Genomic DNA, 10,670 nt, shown 5'->3' on the forward strand with positions numbered 1-10,670 from the left:
TAGTAACAGTATTAACAGCAGCCACATGGTCACTGTTTTTGCACTCTGATACTGGCATGAACTTCTCTTAGGGACAGCTGAGTTCCCCATTCAACTACGCAGATTTCCTTGGTTGCACACACATCTTGTAACGTTTAAAATCCTGGAGATGATTCCAGTTATAAGCAAATATCAGTCTGAACCCAATTTACCAATTTTCCTGGGAGCCACAATTAGTCAAAACTCTCCTTCAGAGCCTTGGGGACCAAGCTGTTTACTGAGATGACAGTGGGAACACTTTGTACATTAGCTCCTTGTCAAGGCAAGTTCTTTTACTGTGTGATTGTCCCTATCCAAATACTGAGGATATTGTTGTCTACCCCCAAAGGGGAGCTCAGTTCTAACTTTTCCATTGAGTATCCATTGACAAATTTAGCCTATAATGAACTCCCCTTGAATTTTTTTGCATATTTATTCATTTAAAAAGCACACACACACACACACACACACACACACACACAAATTCACACACACACACACAAATGCAAACATAAGCACACACATACACATTAAGCGCAGTGACTACATGGTCAGTGTTCAATAAATATAATTTTGACTGACTGAAATACATGGGTTTTTAGTGGATTAAAAAGTGTTGTGGTCAAAATGTACTATATAAAATCAAAATGCTGTTTTTATCAAATAAATGATTGGTGGCTATGTGTGAAGCATGTTACTAGTCTCTGTGTGGAAAGAGACAAATAAATGACTCCTAAGAGTTTAATATCCAGAGATCTAAGCAGATATGCAGGCTGATAACTGAAGTGAAGCCAGTTAATGACTGAGTGGAGTTTCAATAACAAATGAAGTAAATTCTGGACTCCTTCCAAGATGTTGCTATCCTGATCTCAGGTTGGCCCTATCATTTCCAGGAAAACCTAGTGACAAATTCTTGGCCCTCTACTGTCTACTCTACAAATCTAATGTGTAATAATGATGTCATAGAGTCAAATACCAGCCTCATCTTTCATTAAAAGGCTGGGGAATAGCTATTCTAGAATCTGAATCAGTAGCTGTTTTGATTCCCAGTCATTGTTTTTTCCAATTAGCTATGTATTTACATCTGTTAATCAGGAAGCACAACGGGGATCCTGAAAGTGCTATATCATCACTTTATAGGAGTTTATGGTGTACTTGCCATAATTTGCAATAAGAAATGACTTTGTGATATAAAATTTGAATTTGTTTGCCATGACATCTAGTTAACAGTCTCAATTAATTGGTTAAGAAACTCTTTCTTATCTTCCAGAAGAGGTGACTACTTGAAAGATAAATGCCTTTGTACTGGCTTTACTTAGAGCTGATCTCTATCTCCTTCTATTACTTTTAACGGACTTGTATCTTGGACTTGCTTAAACTTTTTTTTTCTAACAATAAAATCTGAATAAACTTTTTATCCATTCTATAATAGAGGAACACTAGAGAATGACTAAAATTACATAAGAAATAGATTTCACACATGTGGCATCTGTGCCCATTTCTATATACAAAATCATAATGGAAAGCCATTGATATTTGAACAAAATGTATTTAAAAATTCAATAAATTGTCTTAAAACAAAGTTTGGGAACTTTAATTTTGAGCTAGGAATTCTTAAATAAAATTACTTTCTTTTACAACATCTAATTTGAATTGCAGTTATACACTAATATTTTGAGCAAAGAATGAATTAAAAGCAAGGTGATCACAAGAAAGTATTTTTGAGAAAACATTCCAAGATAACATCAGTTTTCTCAAAATCTTTACAAATTCTTTGATGGTCAAACTATTTTTTGACTCATTTGTACGACTGGCTTGCATTGAATTTTCTGATATTCATTGAAAGATTGATAAGCAAAAGCTTGGTAGGCAAGGATGGATGCTAGTGCAGGGAGGGTTGTGTAAGTGGTAAGTGATAGGATGACTGGTTATCTTATGTTATCTAAGGTTGGAGGACAAAAGCTCAGGAAACTGACTTCAATTTAGAACAATTCTGAAGAGCCAATTCAAATTTTAATTTTCTGTATGAGATTGGCTGGTTGGTCATGGGTCTGAAAAGAGAGAAATTGGAATATTAGATACAAGGAGGTAAAGACTTCACTGATCATTATTTCCAGGGACATCCCTGCATTTCTGTGCTGAGAGGGACCAGAGATCCTCGTTTCTAAGGTAAGGGACACTTCTACCAACAAACACTGCCGAAGTCCCATTAAGCTTGAGGATACTCTGCCACCAATTCCTTTAGGTTCATTGTATCAAGAGGCCAGTGGACAGGAAAGAAACCATGCTCCTAGCAGAGAAGGAAAGATTGTACCAAGGTGATTGATACTCTTCTGAACAGTTTTAATTTTAAATGAACAAGTACAATCACCATAGCCTGAAAAGGGCCTGATGTGCAGTCCTCAAAACGTGAAGGTTGAGGGCCAGGGTTATATCACCACATTAGTAATATCAGATGAGTATATCATATAGGAGTTGCTAACCACAGTTGTTAGAATATGAGGGATGATGAATCTCTTGTAGCCCCAAGAACAACTGTTGTGACAGAGACGGTACTAAATTTTTAATTTTCCCCAAACCAGAATCCTAGAAGACTTGTTCTTAGATTTCTTGAATTTATATAAAGCAAAAGGATCTAGGGGCTCCTGGGTGGCTAAGTCGGTTAAGCGGCCATCTTTAGCTCAGGCCATGATCTCATGGTTTGTGGGTCGAACCCCGTGTCGGGCTCTGTGCTGACAGCTCAGAGCCTGGAGCCTGCCTTGGATTCTGTGCCTCCCTCCCTCTCTCTTTGCCCTTACCCTTCTCATGCTCTGTCTCTGTCTCTCTCTGTCTCAAAAATAAAATAAATATTAAAAATTAAAAAAAAAAAAAAGCAACAGGATCTGAGCAACACAAGCAGAGAACTATAGTCAAAGCTGTGGTATATGCCCCCCAGAACTTCCCCTTCCCCCCAATTGCTAAGGCTGAGGAGAGCTGCCTTGCCTGTGATTGTGCCCCTTTCCAGGAGCAGCCTGCATCCACTGACAGAAAACTAAAGGCGGCCACTAAGCCATGCCTCAAAACGAGACACTTTGAGGTATTTTTTGAAGAGCTTTTGCAATTTCAGAATGCAATCTGAGATGGCTGAGTTCTTTGTTGCAACTACATTGCAGTTCAACATTTCCCTCTGACAAATTTTGGTTCTCAACTCATTACAGGTGTTATTTTAGGAAGTGGTGTCCAATAAATCTCTGCATACAAATGTCTACCTCAACATTAAGGCATTGCTAATCCCTCTATTACACTCAAAACTCCCACCCTTCCTCCACTATTCCTGCTATAATTACTAAATGCTTACCAATCAGAAAAACCTGATGTTTGTAAAGTTAAAAATTCTCAAAGGCATATGTGCTATTCTTTTCTATTATATGCTTGCAAATACTTAATAATATCTAACACGTATTGAATGTTAAAGATGTGCCAGCCAGAACTATGTGTACATTAAATCATATAATCTTCACAATTCCATGAAGGGGCTGTATTAATAGTCCCTTTATACAGAAAAGGAGGCTGAGATAGCATGAGGTTAAAGAAATTACCTCGAATTGCACAAGTTGTGAATGACAGCTGGTATTAAAATATGGGGACTATTTGGTTCCAAAGCCCACGCTTAGACCTTTACCACTCTACTTCCTGTCTATAAATGTATGAACTTCATGGTTTGACACATATTTTTTTTTCCTAAACTCATTGTGATATTCCATTTGTATCTCGCTGGTTTTGTTTGATGGGAGAAAAGCCAAGATGCGAAAATGGAGTAGCCTCCTTGTCAATACGGACTATGTCCATTTTTTCTAGACACATTCCTGTCTTTGTGGGAGCTCCATCCTTTCTTCGGACACTTTTAGTTTGCCTGAACAGCACAATCATGATTAGCTACATGGTTGTTATGTCTGTTCTATGTATTGGTTGAGACCTGAAACTATCCAGTGATACTTTTACCTTTTAGGAAACACTATAAGTACTTATTTGAGGCTAAATCTACCTTAGCAAAATTGCAACTTTCTGTTTCTAGTCTGTAATTCTATGCAGGACCACAGCAATATCTTTTCAAATTAACATCTTTTCACATTTAGTAAATTTGCCAATGAAATGGAAAATGGAAAGGGTAGGTGCATATTATCAGACGAATATTTTCATTTTTAACGTATTTTTTTACTATATTTTCTACTTTGTAACTAATGGAAATTTCAACTGCCAGCCAGTGGCATAAACGTAGGATATTTCTAGCACTGTAGATTTCTAGCATGTATTTTCTCACAAACATTTTTGTGCTTTATTGCTAATGCTATGAACCCACCATAATAAGAATCCTTGCAGAGCATGCTGAAGACAGGAGAGAAGGCTTAAATGGAATGAGCTTTACTATGTCTGGACTACACTTAAATCAAAAGCAACCAAAGAAGGAGAATGCCTCCACTCTGACCAATTTTCAGCTGAATCTTTTCTTCCACACTGGCTGACTTCTGGACAATAGATTGGATCCCAGCCTCGGATTCTAAATCTTTGCCGTGTCTATTGTGAAAATGCTTTCTGCCATCAGAGGGTCTGAAAACTACCCTCCTTCCTGAATGCATCATGGTCTGGTAGCACTCAGAGCTTTTAGCTTGTTAGTGCAAATCAACTTTTATTGCCTGCATTTGAGAGAAAAGGACAGTGAAATCGCACATCCATACATTATTTTGGCTATTTGTAAAAGGTTAAAAAAGAAGAATGGCGGCAAAAACTGCAGCATTTTCGAAGGGCTTAAGAACTTGGAAACACACATGCCCCCCTCCTCCCACCACACACACACACACACACACACACACAGGCATGCGCACAGCAGCTGCTAGAGGGGCCTTGATAGCACACCAAAGACAAACGAAACGTTAGCTAAGTGATTTACTGTCAACATGGGATGACATTTTGACATGCATGGTTTTTATGTTTTCCCATCTTCTGTATGAAATTTCTGCAACTTTTAAAACTGTTCGAGTCCAGCAGACTGCTTGGCTGCTCTGACCACTCAAGCCCTGCCGACAGTAAGTGGCAAGGGGTGGTAAAGAATTACCAATAAATTGGGAGCTGAGAAGCCAGAGTGATGAGGGAGGCAAGTGTTGATATTAGAAGCTTTGATTTGGGGGTTTATAAAGGTAACCGAATGTGACATCCAGTCATCTGGATTCTGAAATGGGTGAGTGCAAGGATTACAGATGATAGCTTTTAGTGAAGGGCAAAATCTTTTAAATCTTTTATGGCTGAAGTTTCAAGGCAAAGTCAAAACTAGATTAGAAGATAATCAATACTCTGAGGCTTACCAAGAGGGTTAGAATGTTTTTGCTCAGAGTGCCTATCTTAGGAAATGGTTTTGGAAAACAAGTCTCAAGAAGGGGCTCTTTAAAGGTGATAACAGGAAAATATATTTAAAAGCTACAAAATGGTTAAGGGTTACAAGCATCTCATTTGTCCCTATATAACAGGGTCAGAAATGGTTATCTGCATATAATTGTGACATTTCTGAAGTGCTAATATCCAAAACTTCTAGTGGGTACATTCTTTTTACTTCATCAGTTTTTTTCCCACAAATTAGAGGACTTGTGTGATGAGAAGATATGTAGTGCTGACTGTTTTCTTCTAGCCTAGGGTTTTCATGATATATTCTCTAGGCCATGGCCAGAGCGAAAATGCCAAGTATGGTTCTTCTAGTTGAGCCTTTAAGAGACTTTTGCAAAAAGTGGTTCTGAACTAAGTCTGCTCTATGTAAAATTTTGTCTAAGTTTTCTGTCTGAAAATCGTGAACCTGTTTTTATATAACTAAAATGTCATGCTTTCATCTATTTGTTCAACAACGTGTATTGAGCCTCTACCCAATGCTAGGAATACTCCTTTGAATAAATGCTTCCTAAGGCTTCCTACTTGCTAGATGTTTCTCCTCTCTCAGATTTCCTGCCCCACAGCTGCCCTACCTGTCATGATTATGCATCATATTTCAATGATAGAATCTAAATGCCCTAGTTTTCCATTTCCCTGCATCTACATCTGTCTCTACCTCATTCCTCATTATTGAAGAAATGTCCGCCATCTATTGAGGATCAAGCTCCCCACCTGCTCTAACCTACCTTCCCATGGGTTTTCTATTCCTTTCTTAAATGCATCATCAAACTCTTCCTCTGCCTTCCTTGCCTTTCCCATCAGCGACGGACATGCATGTCTTTACTATTCAAGAAGAATCCTCCTAGCATCTCATATTTCCCTCCAGATATCCCCTATTTTCTATTCCGTTCTGCAGAACAACTTTTTTTTAAGTTATTTTTACATTTATTTATTTTTGAGAAACAGAGTGAGACAAAGCGTGAATGGGGGAGGGGCAGAGAGAGAAGGAGACACAGAATCTGAAGCAGGCTCCAGGCTCTGAGCAAGCGGTCAGCACAGAGCCTGGTGCGGGGCTCGAACCCACAAACTGTGAGATCATGACCTAAGCCGAAGTCGGATGCTCAACCGACTGAGCCACCCAGGCGCCCCCAGAACAACTTTTCAAAAACTGTTTATACCTGTTGTCTCCTACCTCGCATCACATTTGCTCCTCCTTCTGCTCCAGTTTGGACTACATCCCCCTCCCCACTCCACTAAAAAGCTCTTTATTCAAAGGTTACCAGTGATGTCTATGCTGTTAAGAAGACTTCTTTTCTGTTCTCACTTCATCTTTCTGTCATCAATATTCGGTACAGTAGGCCACAGCCTTCTTGAAATACTATCTTCCTGAAGGTTCCAGGACAGTACTCCCTCCTGGTGTGTCTCTGTTTTGACCCCACCTTCTTAGTTTTTTGTTTGTTTTCCTGATGACTCCAGAGTTTGGCCCCAGACTTTCTACACCTCTCTCAATAGTTTTTTTGTTTTTGGTTTTTTTCAACAGTGACCTCATCCATTTCTATGGCTTTAAAGATCATGTTTTTTCTTCAGCCTAAAGCTAAGTCCGGGCTCCAAACTCAAATAGGCAACTAAACTTTGACATCTCTAAATTGGAAAGCCCACCATCATGTCCTCCAAGCAGGTTGACATGGATTCCTTGATTACTACCTACTATCCAACTGATTTCTTTCTCAGCCTTATATTCTGGTACCACTATCCAGTTGGTCAAGGCAAAAGGCTGAGAATCACTCTTGACGCCTCCCTCTGCATCATTCTGATATCCTACTCTCATCAAATACTGACACTTCTTCCTCTGAAATGTATTTAGAATCCATTTCCCTGCCTTGATCTCTACTCTTATTACTCCTAGTCCAATTTCCCTTCATGTCTTATCTGGACCGTTGCAATTTCCCCCACTTTACCTTCCTGCCCCACAACAGCCAGACTGATTGTTTTAGACATAGATCACTTCCTCTCACCTCTGCCTGTAAATGGCTCATCAATGACTTTCCACTGCACTTGAATAAAATCTAAATCTAAATCCTTTACATGGCCGGAGTCATTTTCTCTACCTACATCTGTGTTCCCAATTCTCATTCTCTAGACCTGGACAGTAGACAGTTCCCCAAAGACATTCCTCACTACCTACACGGACTTCTTGGTATCAGGGCTTTATTTCTCTCATGGTACCCACTGCAAAAATTTGTTGATATCGCCTCCATCAGGTGATTCCACGCTCCTGAGAACAGGGACCAGGATTGTTTTATTCATTAGCACAATACCCGCTGCCTACTTTTGTGCTTGCAACATTTAACAGTTCAATAATTATATTTAAATCAGTGAAGGAAGGAAGAAAAAAGGGAATATGATTTCCGGCAAATTTACCAGCACTTGATCCAAATCCCTCAGTTTCAAAAATTAGGAACACCTGGGCTCAGCACGTTATTTGCTCTGATGGTACATTTCACTGAAGGAAGAGCCGGTTGTAGTTCATGCCCCTGTCTTTCAGTTCGCAGCTCCTTCATTTACAATGCAGGGTCACCCTACACACTATTGCTTCTTAAATCTCTTTAATCTGTTTAATTTATCAAAACAGTCATTCGATTTCCTCTCCTAGAACAAATGTGAATTTCACTTGCAATTTTAGTTTCAAGCAAAGCACTATATTATGCTTACTTTTAAAAATAGCTTTCATTAAGCAATGAATCTTTGTACTTTGTATTCATTTTTAAGAGCTCATCAAATGTTAAACACGATAATGAAAGTTTTGCAAATTCCACCATTTTCACAGATTCTATCTTTCGTTAGCAGTTGAATTATTTATATGATACACTTACTGACAATAGAAATTCTAAGGATGACTAAACCGAATCACAAGTTTTCAGACAAGTTCACAATCAGCCCCTTTGGGCAACTGAATATTATCAAATGTTATTAGACGTTAGAGGCATTTCATATTAAATGAAATTACATGAGATTTCTCAGATGAGGTCTTGACTTGACTTGAGTGTATGATCTACATCCATCTGGAATCAGAGGGACTGCCACAAAGGCCTGAGCCAAAAGCAAACCAGTGCTGGTCTCATGAGGATCTGGGAGAGACCTCATGAGAATTTTAACATGCTTCTACTTCCTTGCCCTTTTCATTTGGTTTATAAGGACATGTATCATTATTGGATGACCAAGCATCCATATTGATATGTGACTATTGAATTAGTCATTCTTCCATTAGATAAGAGCTTTTTCGTCCTGTGATCCCGATGGTCAATATCTGCACAATCAATTGGATTGGACACTCAGTCAATGTGGCCTGGAAATGGAGGAGTCACTATTCATCTGTTCCACATTTCCAAACACTATAGTTTTACCATAAAACCTGGCTTCAATTGGTTTTATTTTGGCAGACATCTGCCTTAACTCAGGATGAAAAAAACAGAAACGTTTACCAAAAGAGCACATGCTGGCAGTGCTTAATAGGGAGCAAGACGAAGAACCTTACTAGATGCCAATATGGAACTCTGCTTATTGCATGCCTGTAGCCCTTCTGCATCACTTTCAGCTTTCCATCTAGACTGCAAGGTCCCTAGGGCAGTGTTGTAAATTGTACTGTTGTCAAAAATATTCAGTAGCCCTCACTCCTAGGACCTCTTGACAGAAGGATTATTCTTTCCACCTCATTGACAATCGGCCTGTAGATGTGACTTAATGTGGCCAGTGAAATGTGAGTCAATGTAACATATGCCACTTCCAAGCAGAAATTTTAAAAGCCAGCCCCTGATCTGCCACTGCTATTTTTCTGACTACAGTGAGTCCGGCGTGAGTGGACAGGGGCGGCTCCTTCAGCCTAAACTGCAAAATGTGGATCGACACGGAGCGGAGTCAAAACCAATCTTCAAAATGTACATAAGCAACATAATAAGGCTTTGTTATTAAAGGCATAAAAGACTTTTGGTGGTGCTTTGTTATTGGAGTGAAGCCTACCTTAAGCTAAGAGAAGCTATATAACCTCAAATTCTGGCAGAATGGATGGTGCAAAGAAGACGATAATTTGTTGAATGAGAAAAGGAACCGGAAAAAAGAGACAGTGTTCGTTACACTGTTTGATTCCTTCACAAAGCATTACTGGTATGGAGATATAATGTATTCTAGCCACTTAAGATAAAGAATTCAGTTCCAAAGTGGAGATCTATTTAAGAGGAAGTTGTTACTACCATTGGTACTCTAGGAAAACTAGCAGCAATTTCTATGCTTGGAGATTTCAAGGTTTTTAGTATAGCAAATTATTCAAGTACATAAATTAGAAGTACTGCTGAATAAAGATCCCAGTTCCTACAGATTAAATGGTAATCTCTATCAATTTCTCCTGCCTGGGGAGCTTTGATAAAAATAAATGATGTTGTGCTGCCTCTGCTTATCAGACATGACCACACATTTCCTAAGGAGAACATCCATCAGCCACCCCTATTGCCCCTGGGAGGTTATATTCAGTGTAAGAGGAAATAATAGCAGTTGAGTTGGCCTTAATTAGTCCTGGGCTTAATTTTGATAAGCTCTTTGAGTATATTTATTTCTTCCCCCCAATTTAAATACATTAAACTGTTAGTATTTCACAATGCATCACCAGCAATATCCTGAGGAACTTCAGGGCTCCATGATCTTTGCAACTTTCTTTGTTATCTCCACAGGACTGGATATTGGTCTCAGAGTCCCGCTTATCACCTAGGAGCCCTAGGTGAAGCAGTCATGTATTCCAATCAAATGCAATGTAGAAGTTTAAGTCTAGATTTAAATAGCTCAAGACAAGGAAGAAAGGGGACAATCATGTAGTGAAGTTCATTTGTATGTACAAATATATTTGGGTCTAAGTTGGGGTGTCCACACGGTTGGGCACTGGAATCATGTGTATCGATCGGCCGTCTTTAAGATTCCTTCTTGATCACAGACAGCTATGAATAGAGAGTGAGTTTTACCCTCCTGTGAAAGCAATCTGAAACTGCAACCAAGCCTGATATTAGGGAACATAAATCTGTCTTGTGGCTCTTTCTGACAAGTTAGGAGCAGAGCTGACCGCAAGGAACACTCTTTGTGGTGTGGTCTCCCCACTCTCCCCACTCCTACTTTTCATCTTCAATAACACTTGGTTGGAACAAAAGTAGGAGTGAGCCAAAATACAAGTGAAAATACTTCTCCAGTCATATAGTAACAGGAGTTACTCTTTTAGA

This window comes from Panthera tigris, chromosome B3 (genome assembly GCF_018350195.1).
Source record: "Panthera tigris isolate Pti1 chromosome B3, P.tigris_Pti1_mat1.1, whole genome shotgun sequence".
Lineage (NCBI taxonomy): Eukaryota > Metazoa > Chordata > Mammalia > Carnivora > Felidae > Panthera > Panthera tigris.